Here is a 16,068-nt window from a genome sequence, read left to right as displayed (position 1 = left end):
TCGACCACCAGACAATAAAGCAATTACATAATTATAAAACATGTTGGCTTGAGACCAAACAAATAATATCCAACCCATAAAGAATCCCAGAAACACATCAACAAGACCAAAAACACGTTACATTAAGCTGGTCCAAAACCTAGATAGTACTAGACCCAATTTAGGTCCACACACGCTAAAGAAATGATCCCAATCAAACAAGTCTCGAACATTATGACCATCAGCATCCTGAATCGCTACTAGAAGCCGCACCAACACCACTTATGCATAATATCAAAAGATCTTCAACAAAGCTCTACAGGTGAAACCCTCACCGAATCAACAAACCAAGCTTACCAGCATATAAGATAGCATCCGATCACCAAATCAAAACCAACTGACTGAACATGAATCTAAGTAGCATGAATAGGATATCTAAGCCAATTCTATAAGCCAAAGCATACTAGAGTATACCAGATCATCATGATCTTACCATCCAGAAACCAAACAACCTATTGGGACCAAACGGATACTGGTAAAGCAGCCAAAACAACTAGTGTTGACATCAATGATAAAACATCAATGCATCACATAATAAATTCCTCCAAATGGCCAACAACTACTACATCCTAGGCCCATAGGGTGTATTTGTTAATCCAATGAGGCTTTGGTTAATACTGAGGGGGAGTGAATCAGTATTAAGATAATTTATAACTTCAAATCAAAATACCATTTACAACAAATCTCAAATCATTCAATACATGAATCTATCCCTTTAGCAGATCTCATACACTTGTTCTGCAATCTTATTAATCAGAATATTCACCAACTAGATATCTGATCAACACATAGTCATACTAACTTATTATCAGATCATAATACTTCATCTATCAATTCATCAACATTATCAATAACCACTTACTGATCTTTCATAAACATCAGTAAACGTATAATAACTGATAATCACAAATAATGCATGAAAACATAAACACCATGAAAAGACATTCGACACATGAACACCAAGAATTTTAACGTGGAAACCCAAATGGGAAAAATCATGGTGGGGATTGGTACCCACAATAATTTGTACTCTTTTGAAGTACACCATGTTAGGAGCTTACAATACACTCGGTTAGGAGAAGACCTTGTTAGGAGTCACCCGGTTAAGGGATTTACTTATCACTCTATCTAGGAGCTTAATGATCTGTTAGGATCAACCTAGTTATAGGATTTAAACACTCTTTTGTGAGCTTCCCTGTTAGGGGACTTAGATGTCAAAGGCCTGTTAGGACCTACTCGGTTAAGGGATTTATGCTGTTGTAATTGTTAGAGAACAATAGTGAAAAATGATCTGGTACTTTACACTTTCAGCTTGCTAAATCAGATCTAGTTATGCTTCATAGTCTGCAACACTTTGGCAAATATCCATCTTCTCTGGGATGACTTAACTCATTCTACTAATGCCAGCGACACATGAAACATCAGTTGCGTCGCCCTAAATAGCCATATCAACTAGGTCAGCCATAAAACCTAATTACATCTTGAATTTACAATATATCATATCAGATCAATATCTAGATTATTACAACAAATTACAATGCAACATCAACCATTGATTATTCATAACCCATCATGGAAATCCGATCTGTATCCTCAAAACACTGTACTAAGCGTTTCGTTATTTCCCAAGAAATTATTCCTTGAATCACGCCAAAACAACAATTAAATCTTTTACGCGGGTTGTGCCATGTTACCAACTTCATGTAGACTCACTGTCGATCACCGTCATAACATAAATCTTTACTGGTTGAGTGAATTCATTACCGGTCCTAAAACCCTATTAAAACCTTAGCACAACTTTATCAGAAATTCAAAACATGCCTTTCGGTAATCAACATAGGATGCGGTTCTGGTCACATACACAAATCCATCATAAAAGCTTATGTCTCAAACCACAAGTCTCCAACCATCATTGATTTACCGATTCCATCAAAATCCTTTCTTTTACCAGTTGAAGTCCTAATTCTCAGTCCTATTGGTAAACCCTATCATACTTGCAAATTCTAAATCCAGTAGACCAAATTACTTATCCAACAAGTCCGACATCAAATTTCATCTGTAACCATCATCAAACATTAATTGACATAGGTTGCCATCAATGACAACACAAATAAATGATCATGTCATCATCATCATCATCATCATTCTTCTACCGATATAGTCATCAACTCATTTGCATTAGTTATGCCAATCATACCAACAATATCCCCCTTTGGCATTGATGGCAACACCAATCAGTTATACAATCAGTATACAATCATATATGCCAATCATTTGCATCTTAGCACATTAATTGTCAGTCTCTGCATCTGTTGGTCTTCACTGTCTTTTCTTCTCCTCAAGCCTGATCATCAAATTTCTTTTTCTTCTCCCATAGCTGATTTGCTTATTTCCTTTTTTTCTCCCCCTTTGACAACAATGCCAAAGGTAAAAATGCATCACTCAACTTCAATTTGATCAGAACAATAAATCATATCATACTACATTAGAGTGCTCCCCCTACGAAGTAGCTCACATATTCATCAATCCTTAGTGAAAAATAAACATGAAATCCATAGGATTGATGCAACTCCAACATCTTAGTTCTTCTGGTGTAGGGGTCTAACCCCTAATTTACTTTTGAGAAACTCAAGTATTCTTTGGCAATGGTTTAGTAAAGATATTAGCTAACTGATCTTTGTTCTTCACATACTCCATCTTTACCTGCTTCTCCTGAACTCTTTCCCTTAAGAAATGATACTTCAACTCTATATGCTTGGTTCTTGCATGAAGTATAGGATTCTTGGAAATATTTATTGCACTCATATTGTCACAATAGATAGTCAATGGTTCAAACATATCTATCTTGAATCCTTCTAGCACATGTCTCATCCATATGGCTTGCGTGCAATTCATGGATGCAACAACATACTCAGCTTCAACTATAGATTGAGAAACACAAGTTTGTTTATTTCTTGTCCATGCTACAAGTCTTCCTCCAAGTAGAAAAGCTCAACCGGTTGTGATTTTCCTATCATCCACATTTGCCCAATCTACATCAGTAAAAACATCTAACTTAGTGAAATTTCCTTTGCAGGGATACCATAATACATAGTCTAATGTTCCTTTTATATCAGAAAATCCTCTTAACAACTACCATGTGACTTTCTTTGGGATCTTTTTGGAATCTTGAAACTAAGCCAACATCATGAGCAATATATGGTCTACTATGTACAACATAATTTAGTTTACCAATCATAGACCTATATTCATTTTCACTAACATCAGGTGAATCAACTTGCTTTGTCAACTTGCAGCCTGTTACCATCGGTGTACCTATCGGTTTACAATCTTCCATGCCAAAAGTCTTCAACACCTCTTTAATATACTTGCTTTGACAGATAAAAATACCACCATCCAGTTGTTGGATCTGTAATCCAATAAAGAACTTTATTTCATTGATTAGAGATATCTCGAATTCCTTTTTCATCTCATTAGCAAAGTCCATACTCATATTATCATCTCCACCAAAAATTATGTCATCTACAAATACTTCAGCTATTAACATCTTGTCTCCATCAATTTTTACATAAATATTACTGTCCTCATTGGTATGCTGGAATCCAATCTTGATCAAATGTGCATGTAATCTCTCATACCATGCTCTCGGTGCATGCTTTAGACCATACAAAGCTTTATGCAATTTACATACCATGTCCATATCATCGGTCAAGGAAAAATCATCCGGTTGTTCAATGTAAGCTTCTTCTTCAAGAATTTTATTCAAAAAGGCTGACTTGACATCCATTTGGTAGACTTTGAATCCCTTATATGCAACAAATGCCAGGAGCATCCTTACTCCTTCCAATCTTGCAACTGGTGAAAAAGTTTCACCATAGTCTTCACCTTCTTCCTGTGCATATTCTTTGTAGACTAACCTTGCCTTATTTCCTACCACTTTTCCATCTTTATTTAACTTATTCCTAAAGACCCATTTGGTTCCAATCACATTCTTGTCCTCCGGTCTAAGAACAAGTGACCATGTTTGATTTTTCTCTATTTGATCTAATTCCTCATTCATTGCTTTCACCTAGTTATCGTCTTTGAGTGCTTCCTTAACTATCTTGGGTTCCATTGTAGAGATCAAACAAGAATTTCTCTAACCTTCCTCTTGGTCTGCACACCTGCATTCTTATCACCAATTATCTGGTCCTGAGAGTGATTTAATCTCACATATCTAGGTATAGTCTGTGTTGGTTTTGCATCTTCCTCATCTGATTCACCTGTCGATTCACTACTTTATTCGTCACTGTCCTCGCTTAGCGGTACTGCATTTTTTGGTTGATCATTATTTTGTGCTTTCGGTTCAAAGATCACCAGTCTTTCTTCATTATCATCTTTTTCACATTTAGACCTTCTTGATCCTTCAAATTTATTTGATAAATCATCCACCTTCACATTAACACTTTCAACTATTTTCTTAGTTCTCTTTTTATAGCATTTATATGCTTTGCTTTTAGAAGAATAACCGAGAAATATTCCTTCATTAGATTTTGCATCAAACTTTCTAGTGCAGTTATCCTTTTTAATAAAACATTGACTTCCAAAGATTTTGAAATAACTAACACAAGGAGTTGTACCATACCATAGCTCATAAGGTGTCTTATTGTTGTCTTTCTTTACAAGTATCCGGTTTAATGTGTAGACTGTAGTACTTACCGCTTCTCTCCAAAACATCTTAGGCATATTACCTTGTAATAACATTGTTCTAGCAGCAACAATTATTCTGTTCATCCTTTCTACTACACCATTTTGCTATGGTGTCCTTGGAGCAGACATATGTCTCTTGATACCCTGTTCATCACAATACTTGACAAACTCATCAGATGTGAATTCGCCTCCTCGATCAGATCTTAAGCATTTCAAGTTTTTACCGGTCTCATTCTCAACTAGAGCTGTAAATGCTTTAAAATTACTAAAGGCTTCAGATTTCTCCTTTAGGAATGTAACCCACATCATCTTTGAATAGTCATCTGTAAAAAGCATGAAATATCTATCACCAAAATAACTTTTTGTTCTCATAGGACCACAAAGATTAGTATGAACCAAATCCAAAATATTTTCATATGTACACTTCTTTCTCTTAAATGAAATAGAGGTCATCTTACCAATTTGATAGTCTTTACATATCACATTATCTGGTTTAACAATTTAAGGTAATCCTCTCACAATGCTAGACTTTCTCACCTTCACGAAGTTATCAAAATTCATATGACAACATCTCTTGTGCCACAACCAACTATCTTCCATCTTTGCAACTAGACAACTATTGATATTTGCATTTAAATGAAATAAGTTACCTTTTGTTTGTTTTCCGGTAGCAATCAATTCACCATTTCCTCCAAGAATTCTGCAGATTCCACCATTAAACTCAAGCAAATAACCTTTATCATTGAGTTGTCCAACACTTAAAAAATTATGTTTTAGACCATCAACCCAAAATACATCATCAGTATTATTCTTCCCATTCAAAGAAATAGAACCTTTACCTTTCACCATGCAGGGAGAGTCATTTCCAAATCTAACAACACCTCCATTAATTTCATTAAGAGTTACGAACTTACTCTTATCTCCGGTCATATGGTGTGAATAACCACTGTCTATAATCCATTAATTACTATTTTCTAGATGAGAAACCAGTGCCTTCTCATTAGACAATTCCTCCTTTACAACTACAAACACAATATCTTCATTGTCATCTTCATCTTCAGATTCTTCATCTGTCACACCTTCATCCACTGCAACATAACAATGTTTTCTCCCTTTCCCTTTGAATCTCTTGAACTTATCTTTCTTATCGGTGTTAGGGCAGTTAGCAGCAATATGACCAATCTTACTACAAGAGAAACACTTTAAAGGTAGCTTTCCTTTATACTTACCAGTGCCTCTTGGAAATCTCTTGGCTAGTAGTGCTTAAAGTTCCATTACTTGATCTTCATTGTCTTCACTTTCTCAGTTACCTCCATGACTAGATCTGCACTCATAACTTTGACATACATTCTTTCATTTTCTAACAGATGAATCGGTAACAGAAGCTTTAAAAGCAAATTCAATAGATTTTGCCATATTATTGTCAAAACCTTTTAACTCAAAGGCTGTAAGCTTACCAATCAAAGAGTCAATAGTTACCCTATCCTTTGAAATGGATTTCAGTTCTTTAATTTCCAATACTCTAATAGCATACTATGGTTGAAGAGTTCTAAGAATTTTACTTACCACCACATCATCATAAAATTTACCACCAACACCTTTTATACCGCCAACAACTTCTTTGATTCTTTGACCATACTGTGCGATGTTTTCTCCTTCTTGCATTTTCATATCATCAAATTTTCCTCTCGAGCTTTCCTCTTTTGCTCTTTGAACATACTCATCTCCTCCATGAATTGTTTCTAATTTTTCCCAAACCTCATGTGTAGTTTCCAATCCTTGAACATCAATATATTCAAAATTAGATAAAGTACTTACGATAGCTTCAAGGGCTTGCATGTTCTCCTGTTGATCTTTAAGTTCATCTGGTGTCAAGGGAGCAGTAGTAGGAGCCACATATGTTGTTTCAACATGTTTTCAGTATTGAGTACCAGGACCTTTGAGATATATCTTCATTCTGTCATTCCAGATCTTATAGTTATCCTTGTTGAATTTCAGACCCTCTTTCTTCATCACCTTGTCTTCCTCATAATCTTTTCCTCAAGCGGTTAAGCTTTTCTACACACAGAGGACCACATCTCTGATACCAATTGTTAATCCTATGAGGATCTGGTTAATATTGAGAGGGGGGTGAATCAGTATTAAGATAATTTATAACTTCAAATCAAAATACCATTTACAACATATCTGAAATAATTCAATACATGAATCTATTTCTTTAGCAGATCTCATACACTTGTTCTGCAATCTTATTAATCAAAATTTTCACCAACTAGATATCTGATCAACACATACTCATATTGACTTATTATCAGATCAAAATACTTCATCTATCAATTCATTAACATTACCGACTACCACTTATAGATCTCTGATAAACAACAGTAAACTTATCATAACCGATAATCAGAAATAATGCATGAAAACATAAACACTATGAAAAGACATTCCACACATGAACACCAAGATTTTTGACATGGAAACCCAAATGGGAAAATCTATGGTGGGGATTGGTACCCACAATAATTTGTACTCTTTCTAAGTACGCTCTATTAGGAGCTTACAATATGCCTGGTTAGGAGCAGACCCTGTTAGGAGTCACCCGGTTAAGGGATTTGCCTATCACTCCAACTAGAAGCTTAATGATCTATTAGGATCAACGTAGTTAAAGGATTTAAACACTCTTTTGTGAGTTGCCCTATTAGGGGACTTAGATGGCAAAGGCCTGTTAGGATCTACCTAGTTAAGGGATTTATGCTGTTGTAATTTATAGAGAACAACAATGAAAAATGATCTGTTACTTTGCTCTTTCAGCTTGCTAAATCAGATCCAGTTATGCTTCATAGTCTGCAACACTCAGACATATCTCTATCTTCTTTGGGATGGCTTAACTCATTCGACTAATGCCACCGACACATGAAACATCATTTGTGTTGCCCTAAATAGCCATGTCAACTAGGTCAGCCATAAAACCTAATTACATCTTGAATTTACAATACAAATCATATCAGATCAATATGCATATAATTGCAATAAGTTACAATGCAATATCAACCATTGATTATGCATAACCCATCACGAAAATCTGATCTGTATCCTCAAAATACTGTACTAAGCATTTCACTGATTCCCAAGAAATTCTTCCTTGAATCATGCCAAAATAACAATTAAATATTTCACACAGGTTGTGTATGTTACCAACTTCATGTGGACTCATCGTCGATCACCGTCATAACATAAATCTTTACCGGTTGCATGATTTTATCACCGGTCCTAAAACTGTACTAAAAGCTTAGCACAACTCCATCAGAAATTCAAAAAATACCTTCCGATAATCAACATAGGATGCGGTTCCGATCACATACACAAATCCATCATAAAATATTATGTCTCAAACCACAAGTCTCCAACCATCACCTATTTACTGATTCCATCAAAATCCTTTCTTTTACCGGTTGAAGTCCTAATTCTTAGTCCTGCTGGTAAACCCTGTCATACTTACAAATTCTAAATTTGGTAGATCAAATTTCTTATCCAACAAGTCAGACATCAAAGTTAATCTATAACCATCATAAAAAATTAATTAACATAGGTTGCCATCAATGACAACACAAATTACTGATCATGTCATCATCATCATCATTCTTCTATCAATACAGTCATCAACTCATCTGCATCAGTTATGCCAATCATGCCAACAACATTTGTTGTTGGATGGTGTAGCAGGATTTGTACCAAGGTTGAGATTGGTGTTTCTAAGTCGAAATAGGTCAGAGGACATGTTGGAACTCCTGTTGCAAGTCCTTCTTGTACCTTATGCTATTATGTCTCATTAGGCCTATGTGAAGCGTTGTCTAGGCTATAGTCCCGGTTGAGCACTCAATGATCAAATTAAAGTGGGGTTTAGAATCTAATCCCTGATTGTTGTGAGACATCTTAGACCCTTTGCATCATGACGCTTCTTTTGATGGACTCTCGATGAGGGTTGATGATGCAAGAGAAATTGATGTCAAGTTTGTCGCAATGATAATTGGTTACAAGGTCTATCAATCTAACTGGCTAAACTCTGTCTTCGACAATAATATTTTGATTTCTCATCAAATGGTAAAGGAGGATGCACACTATGATCTCTATAGTGTGATGCTAAAGGAGCTTATGAAAAACCTCCAGAAAATCAAGCAATTTAAGAAAAACACTTTTCGGTATGGCTCTTTTGTTATCTGTCTAGCATTTTACTTTTTGAGCACTATTCCCGATTATGGGAAGATTCAATGGGATTTTGACTATCTGGTAGCAACTCAGATAGCTCAAATTTTGGATAGGCAAGGAGCTAAGTTAAGTAAGGCTAATTTATGGTTATTTTTCAAAACCTTTCAAGAAGAAATGAAAAACAGATCTAGAATTCCAAAGTCTATAATAGAAAAATATAAGGATACAATATGTTTTATGGTTAATAAGGATGAATGCATGATGGAAGTTGTACAACCCAGAATTATATGGATCATGCCTATGGGTTATGAGGTGGACGAGGCCACACTAGATGCCTATGCACAACTCTTACTATATACACATAAAAATGGCTATGAGCAATTAAATAAATATTTAATATTTATTTAATAACTATTCTTCTATTAAATAGTTAATTTAAAATGATTAATATATTTAATTCATTTCATTTCCTTCAATTAATTAATTTAATTGAAACATTTTATTAATTAATTCATTATATCCTTTTATTCTGATCAATTAATTAAATACCTAAATATTTAATTATTCCTCTATCTACTATCCTATATTCTTATTAATTAAATAATTTCTTAATTATTTAATCCCTTTGCCAACTCATCCATCATGTGGGTAAATTATTTCAACAAAATAAAATAAAATAAAATAATTTATTAGCCACTTATCTCCAACTTCCAAAATAAATAAAATATTGTGTATGTACACATATTTCCTAACCTTCTTCTATATTCTCTCCAATGTCCCTATATCTTAGGAGGATTTGAGTCCACTTGTCTTCTCATTCCTACATCTTATCCAAATATCCTATATCCTCTCAAGTCTTCAACTCAATCAAGGTGAGATGAGTGACACTTGTCTTCTCCTTCCCCCTTTCTCTCAACCTTCAACCTCTTATTCATAGCCATCCAATTTGCAAGATTCAATCATGACCGTTGATCTCTGCCACCTAAGCTCATGCACTCAAAATCTATAAAAAGAGGTTTTCTAAGCCATTTTGAAACTAATAGCTAATCTTATAGTCATTCTAGGAGTTTTTATCTTGCATCCGTGGGTTTGAGTTTGAAGCAATTAACAATTTTAAAATAGCTTAAATACCATGTTAGCTTAAATTATTTGAATATTCATCTCATAGTATTAGTTAACTATTAGTCCATTCTTCATATGCCATCTTGGAAGTTACCAGTGCTTGTCTGAGAGCAAATCATCTGCAACCAGGAACAGTGGAGTTAGGACACAATGAGACATAAATCATGAAGGTATAATCTCTTTTATTTACTTTCATTTCATGTTGTTTCATTGGTTGAAGCTAAATATTTCCTATAGCTTTCTTTTATATTATATGATGGATTAAAAAGTTTCAGGATATTTCTTTGGAGTTCAACTTTAGCCTCAACATTTTTGGCACCCACCATGGGGCTTAGGCCTCGTACAACTTCTAATACCCTGTCTTTTTCTTTCTTAACGCATTTGGTGCAGGAGAACCTCATCAAACCCTTCAAGGTGACAAGTCAGACTCTGATAAGGGAGGATAAGGCATTAACAATGTCTTTAGGATGTTTTATATAGGTTTTCAATCATACATTATATGTTTGTAATAATGAACCCGATCTTGTGAGCCAAAATCCTATTTTGGCATTTCTATGAGACAATTAGGAATTTTGGACAATAAGGGATCAAATGTGTTGGTTTTAAGTGTTTTAAGATGTTTTAGGAGGGGTTGAAATTGACCCAAGGCATTGGGAGGCGAAAGATGACATTTTGACAACTTTTGCAAAAGTTGTCAAAAGTTGTCATGAGCAACTTTTATGCACTTTTTGCATTTTGTAATTTGAAACTTCTTCAATGGCTCTAACCTCTTGATTTTTGGTTGAGAGTAGTTAAGGAATGGTTTATACACCTCATGGATCCAATTTCCAAGGGGTGATTGTACAAACAAGAGTTTTGATGCCAACAAACTAATAAAATTCTGAGTTTTCCTGCAATTCTGGAATTTTTGGTCCGTGGTATGGTTCTGTATGGATTGGGATCCATTACAAATGATGTTAATTGATTTGAGAGGAGAGTTGAATCTGTTTTGGTTTTGATTTGGAGTCTTGATTGTGTGTGTTTCTCCTGAATTTCAAGTTTTGCTATAGGTACCCAGAAAACCAGGGTTTACCTTTGGTTTTTCCTCCTTCATGGCCATATCTTGCACTTTACCAATCTAAGGCTCATGGGATTTGGTGAAAGGCAAGTTTGGTAAATTTATTTTATATTTCCAATAGTGTTTTGCAGGAGGAGCAAGGGAGAGAAGTGTTTGGAGCGACCCTAGGTAGACATCTCTATGTGGCTACCTAGACCTTGAACAAACAAAAGCATCTTGTGTGTAAATGGCGATGCTCCCAGTCGTGTAACCCTGGAATCCCTATTGATTTATGTTTCCCAATATTACCATGGGATTGTAATCCATTTATTCATTCATCTGAGAATAGTTGCTTCACAAAAGAGGCCTAATTAGCCCTTTTAGAATAGTCAACTTCCTACCGGCAAAGAATTTTATTTTCCAGACCTTGACCCTTCCTTTGGGGACTTGTATAACTTCAAAAAGGGTGTTTGAATCCATAATTTATTTGCCAAGGTGTTTGGGAAAATCTGAACTTAAGGTCCCTTTACCCGCTAAATAGGACTACAAGCAACTAGGCCTAATTGAGTGAGTTTCTTAAGGAATGAGCATGTATTCTTTCCACCGGTGCTTTGTCTGAACTTATGGAGTTTTGTATGACCCAAAATCAGTGTAAAAATGATTTGTAACCCTTGGAGGTATCATGGAGTGTGTTGTAACAAGATACCCCTAATTGAGTAAGCAAGAGTCTTGGAGATGCCGAGAAGATTGTACTAAAGTTGTAGAGCGTTGCCTTGATAGGATCCCATTCATGTGCTAGGGGGTCAATGTCATACATTTGGAGGTGTTTGTCATGTAACAAGGAGGGCTCTTCATCAAGTGGTATTAGAGCTAGTAATGACTTTGGTAAGGAGATAGAAAATTGAGAGATGTCAGAGGGACAAGAAGAAGAGGTCCCTAGAGGACCAATCACCAACATGGAATTGGCAAAGATTGGAAGAGAGTAGGCCACTACTTGTAAGGCAATGCAGAGGGAACTAGAGAGGTTAAGAGGTAGAGTCGATGGGAAGGAAGATGGAGGCACTGGTAGTGGTGATGAAGGGGATGAGGATGAGATCCCTATGCCGGAGGAAGAGGCAATTCCTCCTGACCAGAGGCACTTCCTTAATGCCCTCAAATCCATGGAGAGGAGAACCATGGACAAAAAGATTGATTTGCCAACTTTCACTGGGAAGATGGAACCAGATGTTATGATGGATTGGATAGACTCCTTCTCTAGTTTCTTTGAGTGCAAAGACATTCCAGGACACCAAAAGATGAAGATTGCTAAGTCCAAGTTGTAGGGAGTAACCCTAACTTGGTGGAACTTTGTCCAAGAGGAAAGAGAGAAGGACAATAAGCCCAAGATTGTTTCTTGGAAGAGGATGGTTGCCTTAATTAAAGAGGCCTATATACCCAAAGACTATGAAATACAACTCCATAAGAGGAGACAAAATATCAAGTAGAAAGAGATGGATGTGAATTCATATACAAAGGAGTTCCAAAGGCTATGCATGAAGTCTAAAACAAAAGAGGAAGAGAGTGAGAAAGTTGCCCGGTACTTGAATGGATTAAGGTACAACATTCAAGAAGAATTGAACCTTCTTAGCCCGGATACCATTGGTAGATGTCATCAACTTGCTATCAAGGTGGAAGAGAAGATCAAAAGGAGACAAGAGAAGAATAATAAAGGAAGAGGAAGACAACAGAGGAGTGAAAGAAATTTTTTCAGAAGGAAAGGAAATGGCTTTGGAAATCAAAGTGAAACCAGTCAAGAAGGCACTAAAGGAGAGAGAAGTTTCAATAAAAATGGAGGATACAATCAGAGAGGTAACTTCAGAGGAAGAAGACCACCATTTAGAGGGAGATCTCAAGGTAGAGGTCCAATCAGATGTTATAACTGCAATCAAGAAGGACACAGGGCTAATAGATGCTTGGAGAAACCTACTAGTTCCATAGGAGAAAGAAGAAGTAACTTGATTTTAGAGGTCGAATGATAAAGTGTGGCAAGTGCAAACACATACCAAAGTGTCAATACCCCTGACAGTTATGGATACCCTGAAAGAGGTGAAGCCTTGGTGATTAGAAGAGTAGTAGCCACTATAAAGATGTCTGATAGAGAACCCCCACAGAGGAAGTCTGTATTCAAGACCACTTTCAAAGTAGGTGGAAAGGTCTGCAAGGTCCTAATAGATTCCGGTTCAACTAAGAACTTTGTGTCTCTTGAGATGGTGGAGAAACTGAAGTTGAGGAGACTACCTCACCCTTGCCCCTACAAGGTGTCATGGCTCACACAAGGATAGCAAGTTGTTGTGGAAGAGCAGGCTTGGGTGGAATTTCAGATTAGAACCTATAGAGATAGGTTGATGTTTTGACATTGCACAGATGGATGCTTACCATCTCCTATTTGGGAGACCATGACAGTTTGATTTGAAGGCACAACATGATGGTGCTAAGAATACATATTCCATTACCAAGGATGGTAAGGTGATTGATTTTCTACCTTTAATGGAGGGTGAGGAGGAGACCAAACAAAAGGAAGCCAAGGTGTTGATATTAGGAGGGAAGCAGTTCATGAAGAACATGGAAAATGAAGGCATGGTCTATTATACCCTTATCTCTATTCCAATAGTAACAAAGGTGGAGAGGTCTGAGGATAAGAAAGAGGACATATTGAGATTGATTGACCCTACAGTGCAGGAGCTACTAGAAAAATACAAGGGTGTCATCTCTGATGGCATGCCAAGGTCACTACCTTCCATGAGGGACATAAACCATTGCATAGACCTTATACTTGGATCCACATTGCCTAATAAAGAAACATACAAGCTCACACTAGATCATAATGTTGAGATGACAAAATAGGTTGAAGAATTGTTGGAATCCTGATTGGTTGGAAAAAGTTTGAGCCCATGTGTAGTCCCTGCAGTCTTGGAACCCAAACAGAAGGCACTTGGAGGCTTTGCATCGATTCAAGAGATATCAACAAGATTACTATCAGGTATAGGTTTCCCATGCCTAGGATTGAGGATTTGTTATATTATCTGGGGGGTGCTAGATATTTTACAAAAATTGATTTAAAGACTAGCTATCATTAGATTAGGATTAGGTTGGGAGATGAATGGAAGACTACCTTTAAAACAAATGAGGGGTTGTATGAGTGGAAAGTCATGCCCTTTGGCTTATCCAATGCACCTAGTACCTTTATGAGGTTAATGAATGAAGTCTTGAGGGATTTCATAGGGAAATTTGTTATAGTCTACCTAGATGACATTCTAGTTTTCAGTCAAACCAAAGGAGAACATCTAAAGCATGTAGACTTCGTCCTAAGGAGATTGTATGAAGAACAATTAATGATCAGCTTGGGAAAGTGTTTCTTTATGCAGGAAGAGATCATTTACTTGGGATTTGTGATCTCATATGGTGAATTGAACATGGATCAAGAAAAGGTGAGTGCCATATTATCTTGGCCTACACCTAGGACAATGAATGATGTTAGGAGTTTCCATGGCTTAGGTGCCTTCTATAGGAAGTTTATAAGAGGCTTTAGTCATATTTGTGCCCCTATGCTTGATACAATAAAGGGAGGACAAAAGTGCAGGTTTAGTTGGACAGAAGAAGCAGATAACTCTTTTGAAACACTGAAAAGGAAAGTTGCAGAACAACCGGTCCTTGCCCTACCTGACTTCAACAAGATCTTTCAAGTAGAATCTGATGCTAGTCATATGGCCATTGGAGTAGTTCTCAGTCAAGAAGGAAGACCTATTTCTTTCTTTAGTGAGAAGTTGAATGAGGCAAAGAGGAGATATTCATCTTATGACCTAGAGATGTATGCTCTAGTCCAATCCTTGAAAAAATGGAGACACTACTTGCTACCAAAAGAATTCATAGTTTTCACAGACAATCAGGCCCTTAGCTTCATAAACAGTCAAGAAAAGTTGAATCACCGACACATGAAATGGGTAGAGACCCTACAAGATTTCACTTTCATTCTTAAGCACAAGAAAGGAGTCAAGAATAAGGTGGCAGATGCTTTGAGCAGAAGAGTCCTAACTGCAAATCAAATTCAGTTGATGAGTGTTGGAATAAACTCTTTGAAAACCACATATAAGGATGATGAAGATTTTGGAGAGGCCTACAAGGTATGCACTTCATTTGATGAACGGTTTCATGTTGAGTATTCTAAATTTTTGATTCAAAATGAATTGTTGTTTAAGGGTGCACAACTATGCATACCCAAATGCTCTATGAGACTGAATATCATTAAGGAAAAACATTATGGAGCAATGGCAGGACATTTTGGTCTTGACAAGACATTATATTTGGTGAAAAGATACTATTTTTGGCCCAAACTATAGGTAGATGTCAGGAGATTTGTGGAGACATGTGTAATCTGCCAAAAGGCAAAAGGAAAGTCCACCAATGCAAGCTTATACTAGCCTTTACCCATACCTTCAAGACCATGGGAAAGCATAAGTATGAATTTTGTTTTAGGATTGCCTAGGACAAGGAAAGGATATGATAGTGTTTTTGTAGTGGTGGATAGGTTCAGTAAGATGGCACATTTCTTGCCATGCAAAACCACTTGTGATGCTTCTTATGTAGCAGATTTGTTCTTTAAGGAGATTGTCTAGATACATGGCTTGCCTTTGACCATAGTCTCTGATAGGGATGCAAAATTTATTGGTCACTTTTGGAGGACCCTTTAGAAGAATCTTGGTACAAATTTATCCTTCTCCTCAACCTACCATCCCCAAACAGATGGTCAACTAAAGTTGTAAACAAATTACTAGGGAATCTCTTAAGGTGTTTGACTAGATAGCATGGAGAAAGGTGGGATAGTATATTATCTTAGGCATAATTCTCCTATAATGATACAATGAATAGTAGTACCGGTAAGTCACCTTTTTAGATTGTATATGGCATCCACCCAAGGGGTGTGCTGGAGTTGAGAG

This window comes from Cryptomeria japonica, chromosome 6 (assembly GCF_030272615.1).
Source record: "Cryptomeria japonica chromosome 6, Sugi_1.0, whole genome shotgun sequence".
NCBI classification, from domain to species: domain Eukaryota; kingdom Viridiplantae; phylum Streptophyta; class Pinopsida; order Cupressales; family Cupressaceae; genus Cryptomeria; species Cryptomeria japonica.
This window is presented reverse-complemented; position numbering follows the sequence as displayed.